A 12,499-nucleotide genomic window follows, 5' to 3' on the forward strand; every position below is an offset into this window, starting at 1 on the left:
TTTCACCGTGGAGTTGACTTTTTGATATCGGAGTTAAAATTCAGTTCTGAAATTTTTTCATAGATCCGTTGTATCATTTATGACTTGTGTGCAAAATTTGAGATCAATCGGAATTGATTTGATACGTTTCGGCGCAAAATATAGAAGTTGGAAGATTTGAAAACTCATAATTCGATTCGATGCGCGATTCGTAATTTCGGCGTTGTTTGGCATGGTTTGAAGCCTCAACTAAGTTCGTATTGTGTTTTGGGACATGTTGGTATATTTGGTTAAGGTCCCGAGGGCCTCGGGTGGATTTCAGAAGGTTAACGGAATGAATTTCGGACAAAAGGAGCTGCTGGAATTTTTATGCTGCAGAAGCTGTTTTTGGACAGTAACTGGTGCAATCGCAGAGCTGACATTGTAAGCTTATATCTCGAAATCTATAAGAAATCTAAATATTATCAAAACATGAAAGTTGTAGCCCTTTGATTCCAGTTACCAGAAAGTTAAATCATTCATCATTTGGACTTTTGTACAGAAAGTTATGGTCGATCAAATGAAGGCTGGTAAAGCAGTTTTGCCAGAAATTTCTGTTTCGCCAAAAATTTCTGATGCATGGAGCCGATTTTGGAAGCTTATATCTCGAAATCTATAAGGACTCTGAAAATTATCAAAACATGAAAGTTGCATCTCTTTGATTCTAATTTCCAGAAAGTAAAACCATTCATTATTTGGACAATTGTACAGAAAGTTAGGGTCGACTAAATGAAGTCTGGTAGAAGTTTATATTTGCCCGAAAATCAGGCAAAGTCGCATTTCACACATGCGACTTGCATGGGCAGAATGCTTAAAAATGGGAGTTAGCCATTTTCACTCATTATTTAGTTTTGAGTCTCTGATTTGGGCGATTCCAAAGGGATTTTTCACGAACTCAACTTGGGTAAGTTTCATATATCCAAAAGTAATTATATTTCATAAATACATGGTTATATTCATCATTTATTTCGGATTTAAATGGAAGAAACCAAAAGTTTTGCAAAACTTTTCAAGATCGAAAATTTTAGATTTGGAGGTCGAGTTGTTATCGGAATTTGATAAAATTGGTATGGGTGGACTCGTAATTGAATGGATTGTCGGATTTTATGAGATTGTCAAGTTCCGAGATGTGGGCCCCAAGGGCGATTTTTGAGTTAAATTTGGGATTTTTATGGAAAATTTGCATTTTCTTATGAAATTAATTCAAATAAATTTTATTTATCGAATTGAATTGTTTGTGGCTAGATTCGAGGCGTTTGGAGGCCAATTCACGAGGCAAAGGCTTAGCAAAATAAGAATTTCACGGTTTGAGGTAAGTAACAGTTTCAAATCTGGTCCTGAGGGTATGAAATCCCAGATTATTGTATTATGTGAGTATTTTGGAAGTGACGAGCGTGTCGGCGTGCACCGTGGGAATTGGGACTTGGTCCATTCCGTGAAACTAGAAAGTTGAATAAGCTTGTCATTAGCTATGTGCCCTTTCTGTACTATAAAAATTTGACAATGAAGCATGCTTAGGTTATGTGATGGTGCTGTAAAGACCATAGAGGTCTTCTACATGTTAAATTATCTCCTAAATTATTATTTTGTACTCAGTCACAATTAATTTATTTATTTTATCTCAGTCTCTATTGTTCATTATTGGTGCATCATATTATTGTTATTTGGGCTGAGTATCATAACTATTGAGAGCTCGAGAGACTGGAGAGATTTATGACTGAATGAGGCCGAAGGCCTGATTGTGAGATGTTATATTATAGCATGTGAGTTATCCGTGCAGCACGTGAGTTGTCCGTGCGGATCCTTATATTATACTATAGCACATGAGTTGTCCGTACGGATTTAGATATTTACACTATGGCACATGAGTTGTCCGTGCAGCACGTGAGTTGTCCGTACAGATTATAGCACTTGGGTTATAGGAGCCCCTCCGAAGTCTGTACACCTCCAGTGAGCGCGGGTACTCATTGAGTGTGAGTGATGAGGGCTGAGAGCTGAGAGCCAAGTGGTTGAGCTGTTGTGACAAGTTGAGTAACTGTTGCCCTGAGAGGTTGTACTTGCTTTTCATTTGTTATTGCACTTAGTTGCTATTTGTCATTGTTGTGAAATTCTCTGAAAGATTTTATATCCGAATTACATGAACTTGAACTGTATAAAATTGATTTGACTTAAACTGCTGGAATTGATAGCATGTCTACTCTCTGATAGAATTACTGAAAATGAACTGTAACTGTGTAGCTCATCACTATCTTCAGTTACTTATTTATTATTGTTACTTGCTAATTTGGTTGTACTTATACTACACCATGTACTTTGTGTGCAGATCCAGGTTTTTCCGGACATGTCGGGTGTTGATTCTTTCGCACAGTTGATTTTCCTGAGATTTTGAGGTAGCTGCCGTGTTTCGCAGACCTTGCCTTTCCTTCCCTATCTCCTTATTTACTGTATTTGGTCTCAGACTATTATGGACCATATTTTCCAAACTTGTATTCATATTAGATGTTGATGTACTCAGTGACACCAGGTTTTGGGAGTGTTTATATCGGTATTTGTGAGATTTGTGGATTGTGTTTAAATATTATATTTTCAAACTTAAAAGAAATTGTGGTTTATTGAGATTGTCGTCTTGCCTAGTATCGAGATATGCGTCATCATGACATGTTAGAAATTTAGGTCGTGACACTTCGCCTTTCCTTTTCCTCTCTTCGCCTTTCTTCTTCCTCCCTCTTCTTTGCCTCTTCTTCCCTTGTAGCCCTTTCTTGAAGATACAACTCAGTAATCTTCGCTACCTTCCTATTCAATTGCTCAAACTCATCCAGATCAACCGAGCAATGTGAGGAAGAATAAAAATCAGACAATCCAAAAGTACGACGACCAAGACTAAACTCTGATCCAAGGCCGTAGACTCTCCCCTTATGCACGCCATCAGCTGCCTTAATCTACAAGTCTATGATCTCCTCTTGGGATGGTTGGATTGGCCTACCTTGATCATCAATCGACGGATTTTGAATGAACTCCTCCAAGCTTCGTTTGAAAGTATCCTATAAAAAAATACAATTATTATAAAAGTAAACTTTATTAAAGAAAATTTATGCAAGTAAGTATCTTTATTTCTCAAACTTTAAAGTCAAACACACGGAAAGATAAAAAGCTTAGCAACCAGGCTGGACTTAATCACTTTAATGTGTTTCAAAATAATCTAATGTATAAAACTTACTCGCATATTGACAATGTATCAGTACTTCTAACGGAAAAAAATTACTAAACCATCTCTTTTGTTCAAATCACTACCCATAAGCCAACTAGCAGGTACCACTACCATCTGCTCTCGGTATTTTTTTGAAATAACAAAATAAAATCTACAAGAATATACTTTCATGTTCTTCTAAGTGGTGCATTGATATGAATCCAAAAATGAGCAATCTCCAGAATTATAAGTCTGTGTGTTTGGATGAATTTAGTTGATGCATCAATTCTACTAGTGACAGCTACCAGAACAAAATATCCAATTCCTTTGTCCTTTTACTTTCAATGGAAATAATAAAAACATGCATCTTAATAGTCATGTGTGAGCATGTGGTTTAGCTTTGATTCTTTTATAGGATACAGTTTAATATAATATATTATATATATGCACTACAAAATATTCTTATGCATATATAATGATCTTAGCTACTGTTCTAGGTGGGCTTTGTGAAGACGACAAAAGAACATGACTGGGCTCGTGGGTTATCACGGATTAGTAACCCCTACAATCAAGATAAGTACTAACATCCATGACAAAACTTTACAAATATTTTGGTATATTATACACATATTTAATTTAAGATTATAAAATTCAAAAAAATTTCTTACTTTTTAAAACTTTGTGCTCGGTCAAATTATGATTCATTTTAAAACAAAGCATCTTAATTGGCATCATGCTGATGTTAGTAAAGTGTGTATAGATCTTTGAGTAGTCTCACTTTAGTAGGCAAGATGGTAGCTTTTCTTTTTTATTTTTTTCTTGTTTTGGCTAATCATTGCAAGTTCTGAGACAGCGTAAGTTTTTCCTACTAAAAGTTGGTTTGCTTTCTGCAACTTTGAATCTCATCTTCAAGTACTTTCACACACAGAATTGAAACATCCATCAATCCTAACAATTCTGCCCTACAAAGCTTTCAATTATTCCAACATGTCAAAACTAGCTTTCTTCCATCCTAATAGCGGAGGCGTATCCAGAATTTTGAGAACATGGGTGTACCATTATCTTTAAGATAGTATATGCAGTTCCTTGTTTAATTTATTTTTTGGTAACTAAAACAAATTATTTTTACCAACTCAATGATACGTACAACTAAAAAATAAAACTGAAACTTGGACAGAGGTCCCAAGTAACAGAAGCCACAATTCCTGCGCATAAATTCTTTTTCCCATGGATTTCAATTTTTGACTCGGCCAAGCATTTTCTCAAACACAATATGTGCACAAATTTAATAACTATCCAAATTAAAGACTTCAAACTTCAAGGAAAGAGAGAGTAGTTACATACCTGAGAAGTTTTAAGGAACATGGAGTGATGGAGAAGCAATTGCAACTTTCTTGAAGAATCCACATTCCAGAGTCACATAGAGCCAATATAGAGAGATTTGGGAGGGAGACACTATATTTTATTTTTAGGGATTTGATCGTTATACCTAAATTTCCTCTCAAAACGTGGGATATGTTCTTACTTTTTAGCCAAAAGGGACTTTTAAATATTAAAAACAAACTTAATTAAAAAGATGGAGATGCTATATTTTGTTTTTAGGGATTTGATCGATTATACCCAAATTCCCCTTCAAAGCGTGGGATATGTTCTTACTTTTTAGCCAAAAGGGACTTTTAAATATTTTTAAAAAAAAACTTTATTAAAAAAACGTATAGAGACTCAGAATCGAACCCTTGACTTGGGGGACCACAGGGGCACCAACTTACCGGTGATCTAAGGTAATCAATTTAGCATGGGCGGCCACAAACATATTTATATAGATAATTTTAAAATTGGTACTGTTTATACATAGCCTAGGGAGGGGAGCATGGGTGCATGTACCCCACCCCCTCAACATAAATCTGTCTCTGCCTAATAGGGTTTACTGTATTAGTACTTCAAATGTTGCAGGATGTTGTCTAATATCTTTTAGATTAGTACTACTTTATTAGTACAACTCTGCAGACAAACCTACATGATTATTATTTATTTACTCTCATGCTCAACCAATTTAGCAGTTAGATGACTTCAGTTGATAACAACTGAATGTTACTAAAAAATAAGCTAGTTTAAAATAAAACTCATTAATCTTACATGGGTTGTCTCAGTGTGCGGATCGACCCAAGTTGTTTTTATTCCATCCTTCATGTGGGTTTCCTCAAACACTACATCATGAGTAACTGGTCTTCCTTTAGCCTTTTCCTGCAAAATAAATAGTATGTTAAAAAATTATTTGTATGGTTTGATCGCCTTGTTTTCCTTTGATTTAATTATTTATTGTTCTTAGATCATTCGTGTTAAGTTAAATCACGTATCCTTTAAATTGCATATAAATTTAATTGTTACTCATTCTAATGCTAAATAATTTAGCGCCCACTGTGGGGCTAAGGATAATAGTGGTAATTAAATATGAATCTCTATGACACACCCTATTTTTACACTTGCTCTTTGAAGTTTGATTTTAGGATTATTCAAAATGTCGAATTCTTAGTCTGTTCACTTGAATATTGACGCCGAGTCAGGCCACCACGGTGAAAAAAACAACATGGTACCAAGCAACGACGTTCCCCCTGTCGACCCTAATGGCGTTCCAATCGCTGATCCTGACCCAGTCAATGATAATTCATAAGTTTCTATCAATATCAACCTACCGAATGATCCCGAAAATAACATTCACGGGGTACCCCGGCCATTGGCTCAAGAAGCGCCCGAAGGAAGAGTGATGGAGTTAGCTTACGTTTGATTTTTGAGATGTTACAAGCTCGGCAAGTGGTAATAACACAAATATAGAGTCAAAATCACGCATAGAACGCGGCCAAACCCGAGAGAGTTGGACAAGATACACGGAGAGAAGAATGGATTGTCACATAACCAGATGGGTTCGGACCTAGGAAAACTTCTGAGGTGATGAAAATACTCAAAACACTAAGAAAGAAAGGTGGAGTCCGGCGAAAAGAAAATAGAGGCAAATGAAAAGAAGATGAAAATTTACAATTCGAGGGTCAATCAGATACCGGGAGAACCTCCAATATTAAAGGGATCAGAAACATTTTTCACAAGTGCGGCACCGAAGCCTATTCTGAAAAAGGTTCTAAATGCCTGATATTTCCAAATATAACGGAACCACAGATCCAAACGAGCATGTGACCTCCTACACGTGCGCAATAAAAGGCAATGACCTCGAGGATGACGAGATCGGGTCAGTGTTGCTGAAGAAATTTGGGGAAACCTTATCCAAGGGAGCAATGATATGGTACCATACCTTACCCCCAAATTCTATTAATTTGTTTGCTAATTCATATGCTTCTAGATGCTTTCGTTAAAGTCCATGTCGGCGCTATCATAGTTGAGACGAGTAAATCAGACCTGTTTAAAGTCAAGCAAAGGGACAACTAGTGCTTAGGTAATTCGTGTCGAGGTTCCAGATGGAACGAATGGACCTTCCCCCGGTTGCAGACGATTGGGTCATTCAGGAGTTAACTCAAGGGCTCAACCCCCGTAGTTCAGTTGCTTCCCAACAATTGATGCAAAATTTGGTAGAATACCCTACGATCACCTGGGTCGATGTCCACAACATGTACCAGTCAAAGATTAGAGTCTAGGATGATCAGCTAGGAGCTCCCTCGGGGTTTGTTTACCCCAATAGAGTGAACGATAGGTCTAAAAGAATTGTGGATCAAGAGCCGAGGCCACCCAGAGATCGATATCAGCCATACAACTCAGATAGAAAGGTAAATGGATCCAACTCCCACCCAACCAAGAATGATAGGATGAGCGACCAGGGTCCAAGCAACCGAGGTCTGGCGAATAGAAACGGTTTCGCTAGTTCACCAGGATACAGAGATGCCCCAAGACTATCATAATATAACTTCAACGTGGATACAACGAGTATAGTGTCGGCCACCGATCGCATCAAGTAGACCAAATGGCCAAGGCCACTCTAGTTCGATCCCGCACAGATGGATCACAACTTGATATGTAAATATCACGGTACTCACGGTCATAGAACCAATGATTGTAGACAGTTAAGGGAAGAAGTAGCTAGTCTATTCAACAATGGACATCTTCAGGAATTCCTATGTGAGCGGGCCAAAAACCATTTCAAAAATAGGGACGCCAACAAGGAAATCAAGCAGGAAGTCTCGTTTGGTTTTTCTGCAGCAGCCCGAGCCTCGTCTAAAAAGGCCTTCATATGAGACGGAGACTCCGGAATGTGAATAACGTCGGCGTTTTCCGAGGCATCTTTCTGAATCGTGAAAGCATCAGGATCCTCCAACTTAGGAGCCATTGAATGCACATATGCACTCACTTGATGAGTGACTTTGATCGTTTCAAAATTCATTAACCGCTTCTTTGTCACGAGATCCTTCATGAACTTTGCATAACCGGACATTTGCTCTAAAGCTTCAACTAATAGAACATTGATTGAGAGAGTCTTCATCATTTCAATAAACTTCTTAAATTGGTTTTCACCATTTTGCTTGGCATGTCTTTGAGGGTATGGAAGCGGAGGCTTAGGTAATGGTGCCTTAGCCTTTTGCACTACCGGCTCCGGTATGTTAATAATATGATCCCTAAATGGGTTTACCTCCTCTTGAGTCTCTTCCATATTATCATTAATATCAACCTGGACTTTATTATAGTGGTTGCACCTCATTGCTCCGGATCTCTTCTTCTTGTACCATTTACTCATCATCTACAAATTGTCTTTCACTTGAGGTGGGTACATTCCCACCTCTTCCACTTCTTGTAGTAACGGCCATGGCATGCTCCATGTTGTTTTCACCCTTTGGGTTTACTACCGTGTCACTTGGTAGTGACCCCTTAGGACGAGAATTTAGAGCTTGAGAGATTTGCCCCATTTGAACTTCTAAGTTTTTGATTGATATGCTGTGTGAGGCAAATTGTGCATCCCAATCAGCATTCTTTTCCATTATTTGCTTGAACATGTTTTCAATATGCCTCATATCGTTGTTTGAAGAACTTGAACCATGGTAAGGATATGGAAGAAGGTTGTTCGGTTGTTGATACATTTGGGGGCTTTGAAAGCCCGACCCCCGGTTGCCTTGATTGTTGTTCCATCCTCCTTGATTGTTACCCCCCCCCCCCCCAATTTCGTTGATTATTTCCACTCTAATTTCCTTGATTGTTGTTGTTATGCCAATTCCCTTGATTGTTGTCACCACTCCAATTTCCTTGGTTGTTAGAATTCAAATTTCCTTAATTGTTTTGATGTCGCCATTGTTGTTGGTTTGGGCCTTGAAAGTTGTTTACATATTGCACCTCTTCTTCTTGTTCATTATAAGAATCATCTTGATCAAAACCACTATCTTCTTGCACATAATTCTCCACTCGATTTTACACTTGTGAACCTTTAGTCCTCCTCTTGTTCACCGTCATGTTCACTCCCTCCAAAGTATTGACTTGCTTGGGATTTTGCACTTGATTTATTTGGGCCTTTGCTAGTTGCTTCATGGTGGTTTTCAGTTCGGTAATGTCTTGCCCATGGTCTTGCAATTCTTTGTGAAGGTGAATCATGTTTGGGTCACCTTGTGGAACATTGGCCAGGGATTGCCAAGCCGATGACGTTTCCGCCATCTCATCCAAAATCTCACACACCTCCGCATAAGGCGTAGTCATGAAATTCCCACCGGTAAGTTGATTCACTACATATTGGTTGGTTGTGTTAATCCCACGATAGAAAGTTTGTTGAATCATATTTTCTGTCATATCGTTGTTGGGACATTCCTTAACCATTGTTCTATAATGTTCCCATATCTCGTGTAGTAGTTCGAACATTTGGCTCTTGCTTGAATACCAAAATCTCATTTCAAAGTGTAGCCATGTTCCCCGAAGAGAAGAACTTAGAAGTAAACGTTTCCGCCAACACATCCCAAGTGTGAATAGAATGGTTAGGCAATCGTTCCAACCAATCTAAATCTTTCCCCCGTAGAGAGAAGGGAAAAGGCCTTAGCCTCAATGCATCCTTGGAGCCATTTGTTTGTTTTCTCCCCCAACAAGTGTCCACAAACCCCTTCAAATAATTTCTCGCATTTTGAGTTGGAGCACCGGTGAAGAAACTCCGTTGCTCAAGCAAAGTTGAGCATCACATTGGTGATTTGAAAGTTGTCTGCCTTAATATAGGGAGGGACTATTGTACTTGCATATCCTTCATTGGGTAATATCCGGTGTGGAGCCGCTCGTGGTGGAGGTGGGGGTGGAGCGGGGACATTGTCATGAGGCGCACAGCCTTTTCTATTGGCTTGAGGTTCAATAGGAACCTCATCAACTTGCTCATCCTTGATGTCCACATCCCCTAAATGTAAATTTCTGAGCTCATTGTTCGTCATGGTTGTACCTACGATTTCTCAAACAAGTTAGTAACACGGAAGGAAAAAATATATTCTAAAAAACACTCCCAAATATATAGCTAACACCGTTTTAACTCCCCGACAACAGCGCCAAAAATTGGTGACGTCCACAACACACCTCTATAGGAGTATATATTTGAAGCAAGCAAATGGGTTATCTAAGATTGCACTTCCACAACAAGGTTTTATTTTGTATTTCTACTGTTACTCTAATGAATGCAAGCTAAAGAAAATAGATTATAGATAAATGTTTTTGAGGTTTTTCCAATTGGATTAAAGGTCTAGGGCTGTGACCATAACCTAGGTATTTGCCTAATGGGATAAAGATATTTATACTTATTTTGTTGATTGAGGTGTATTATAGCTCTCAACTCCACATTACCCACTCAATAGCTCCCGGCCAGAGAGTGATTTTGCCCAATTTGGCTTTCTCAAGTCCAAATGGATATCAACCAAAACAGTTGATAAAAGCTCAAGTCGGGTTCTTACTATCTCTAGTTTGAACCCTTTAATAAATTAATCAATCTCTCAATTAACCCAATTCCTTATTAGCTAAGTTATCCTAGACTAGGTCCCTCTTTCTCAAGTAGAGATTAAGTCAAATAAGCATGAATCAATATTTGCAACCATTAATTCTAAAACTGAAGCATGAACTAAGTTAAATAATCAACACCTAATCATAAACAAGCATAAAATTAATCACCTAAGGTTTATATACTAGGGTTGGGTCACAACCCTAGTAAAAATCTAGCTACTAATAATGGAATTTGAAGAAAATAAAGATGAAAGGCTAATTAAACTCATAATGAAACTTTAAAAATGATGAAATCTAATGTTAAAATGCTCAAATAAGCTAAAACTTCCTAAAATAGCAAAGAGAAACGGCTACAACAACTTTGTATGTTCAAACTTGACCTAATTTTGTGAAACTCGTCTATTTATACATGACCAAAAATCGCGAAAAAAATGCCCTTCGGGATGTTCTACGGACGCACAATTCCATGAACGGTCCACAGATTTCTTCAGTTGGTAAGAAGGTGAGTTCTGCGGAGTACATTTCTGGACTGCGGCCGCGAGGCAGTCTTCTCCAGCCGCAAAAATCTTGTGCGGTCCGCACTTCACAAAGGCTCTTAGACCTGGTCTTTTTGCATACTCTCTAATCTTTGACTCTTAAGCCCAGATTTGCGGCCGCACATTGATGAAAGTTCTGTTAGATTTTTCTTCTTAGTTTGAGGCCATAGATGGAATTCTGCGGTTCGCAATTTCTTCTATGGACCGCACATTTGTGCTTCTACGCCATTTTATTGCCTTGTGCTTCGTAACACTCCTTTTTAGTCAAATTTTATCTCTGGAGACCAAACTTCCAGCATTCCTGTAATTTGCACAATTTCATTAATTTCGGAAAAACAATTCAATAATTTCGGACTAAAATAAAAGTTAAAAGGTGCTAATAAGCCATCAAAATCCTCACTTATTATCGGGCGAGCTTGATTAACCCCTTCGGAAGATTCAGGGGCTGTAAACTCGGAGAAGATGGTCAATTGTGAACCGAGGCTCTTCCGTATTATTAGCAAAGTGATGGAGAAGGGTCACGATCCTCCAGAAAAACGGATGGATCAGCCTGAGGCAGATTTCATACCCCTTACAAAAATTGATGACCACCTTACCTGCCAAACCGAACGTGAAGGGACACGTGTAAACGCTTAAATACCCTTCCACATATGTGGTGATATCCTTATCAGGACTGGGAACGACTATGTTTTTGCCTTCCCATTTAGAGTCATCTCGGACCACTTGGAGCGTCTCCTCGGTTACCCCCATGCCTCCTCACCTCGGTCTCCTTATTTAGAGACTTTTTCGACTTTGAAGTCATTGTCTATGGAGAAGCCTTTAGGGATGAATTCTGTGAGAGGAGGTTTCGGGGCTATTACCGAAAGGGTTGCCTCAGTGCTTGTGGACGAGGTGGAAGTCAAAGGCGCAGTGTTTTGGGTAATCGACTTTAAAGTCTTAGCCATCTTAATCTGGGAATATGAAGGTTTGAAGGTTGGTATGGAGGTTTGAAGAATTGGTATGAAGGTTTTAAGATTTGGTATGAAGGTTTTAAAATGAGAGATGAAGATATGAAAATGTGAGGAACAACTATGAAGATTTGAAGGATTGATTAACAAATAGAAAACTCGAGGGTAACTCAAGAAGGTTAGAAATCAGAAAGTAAAAAAGTGAAAAAAGGAAACCGGAGCTTTTATAGGAAAGAAATAATGAATGTATGACGTTTCGCATACGGTAACTACCGAGGGTGGCCAACTAGCGGCTGGCACATATCCAAAGTCATAGTGACGTGACTAATGGGATATTTCAGCTCGTCAATTTGCTTATGGCTTACGAAGAAAGGAACCAGGGTCAATTAGTCACTCCTCGTCATTCAAATCTACTCTCCGAAAAGTGAGGGGACTATATGTGTATGGGTAAAATAAATAATAAAGTTACCCCCGATTTCCCGGTGATGAAACGAGAAGCAACGTGGTTCGACAATGACTCGGGTAAAGTTGAGGGCGCCCACAGATCAGAGCCCGAGGGGACGAATGACACATCAAGGATCGAGCATGACCAAACAGGGGAAGAATAGAGCTCAAGCAAAACCAAGAATCGAGGTTAAAAGGAAGACGGTTAGAGAGGACGAACGAGGAGCCGAAATATCTGCCACCGAATATTACGGTACAGATCACGCCTGATATCAATTGCAAATCATGTTTTACTAGAAGAAAGGGATTTTACATTATTTAGACTTGTACTAATATTGAAATTCTCCTACTATATAAAGGGAAGAACTTTTTATTTTTAGACCACTATTGGCACATATATCAAAGCAATAAAGTTTATT

The 12,499-nt window shown here is 38.5% G+C and overlaps 1 long non-coding RNA gene across 1 annotated transcript; it reads right to left on the minus strand.

The window, feature by feature from the left end:
* Nucleotides 1–2,770: 2,770 nt before the first annotated feature.
* On the minus strand, nt 2,771–5,393 carry LOC138900788 (uncharacterized). Its single transcript, XR_011412061.1, has 2 exons — nt 5,342–5,393; nt 2,771–3,059 (listed from the first exon to the last, which is right to left on the minus strand). It is a non-coding gene; the product is annotated as an uncharacterized lncRNA (long non-coding RNA).
* Nucleotides 5,394–12,499: the final 7,106 nt, after the last annotated feature.

Source organism: Nicotiana tomentosiformis, chromosome 11, assembly GCF_000390325.3.
Source record: "Nicotiana tomentosiformis chromosome 11, ASM39032v3, whole genome shotgun sequence".
Lineage (NCBI taxonomy): Eukaryota > Viridiplantae > Streptophyta > Magnoliopsida > Solanales > Solanaceae > Nicotiana > Nicotiana tomentosiformis.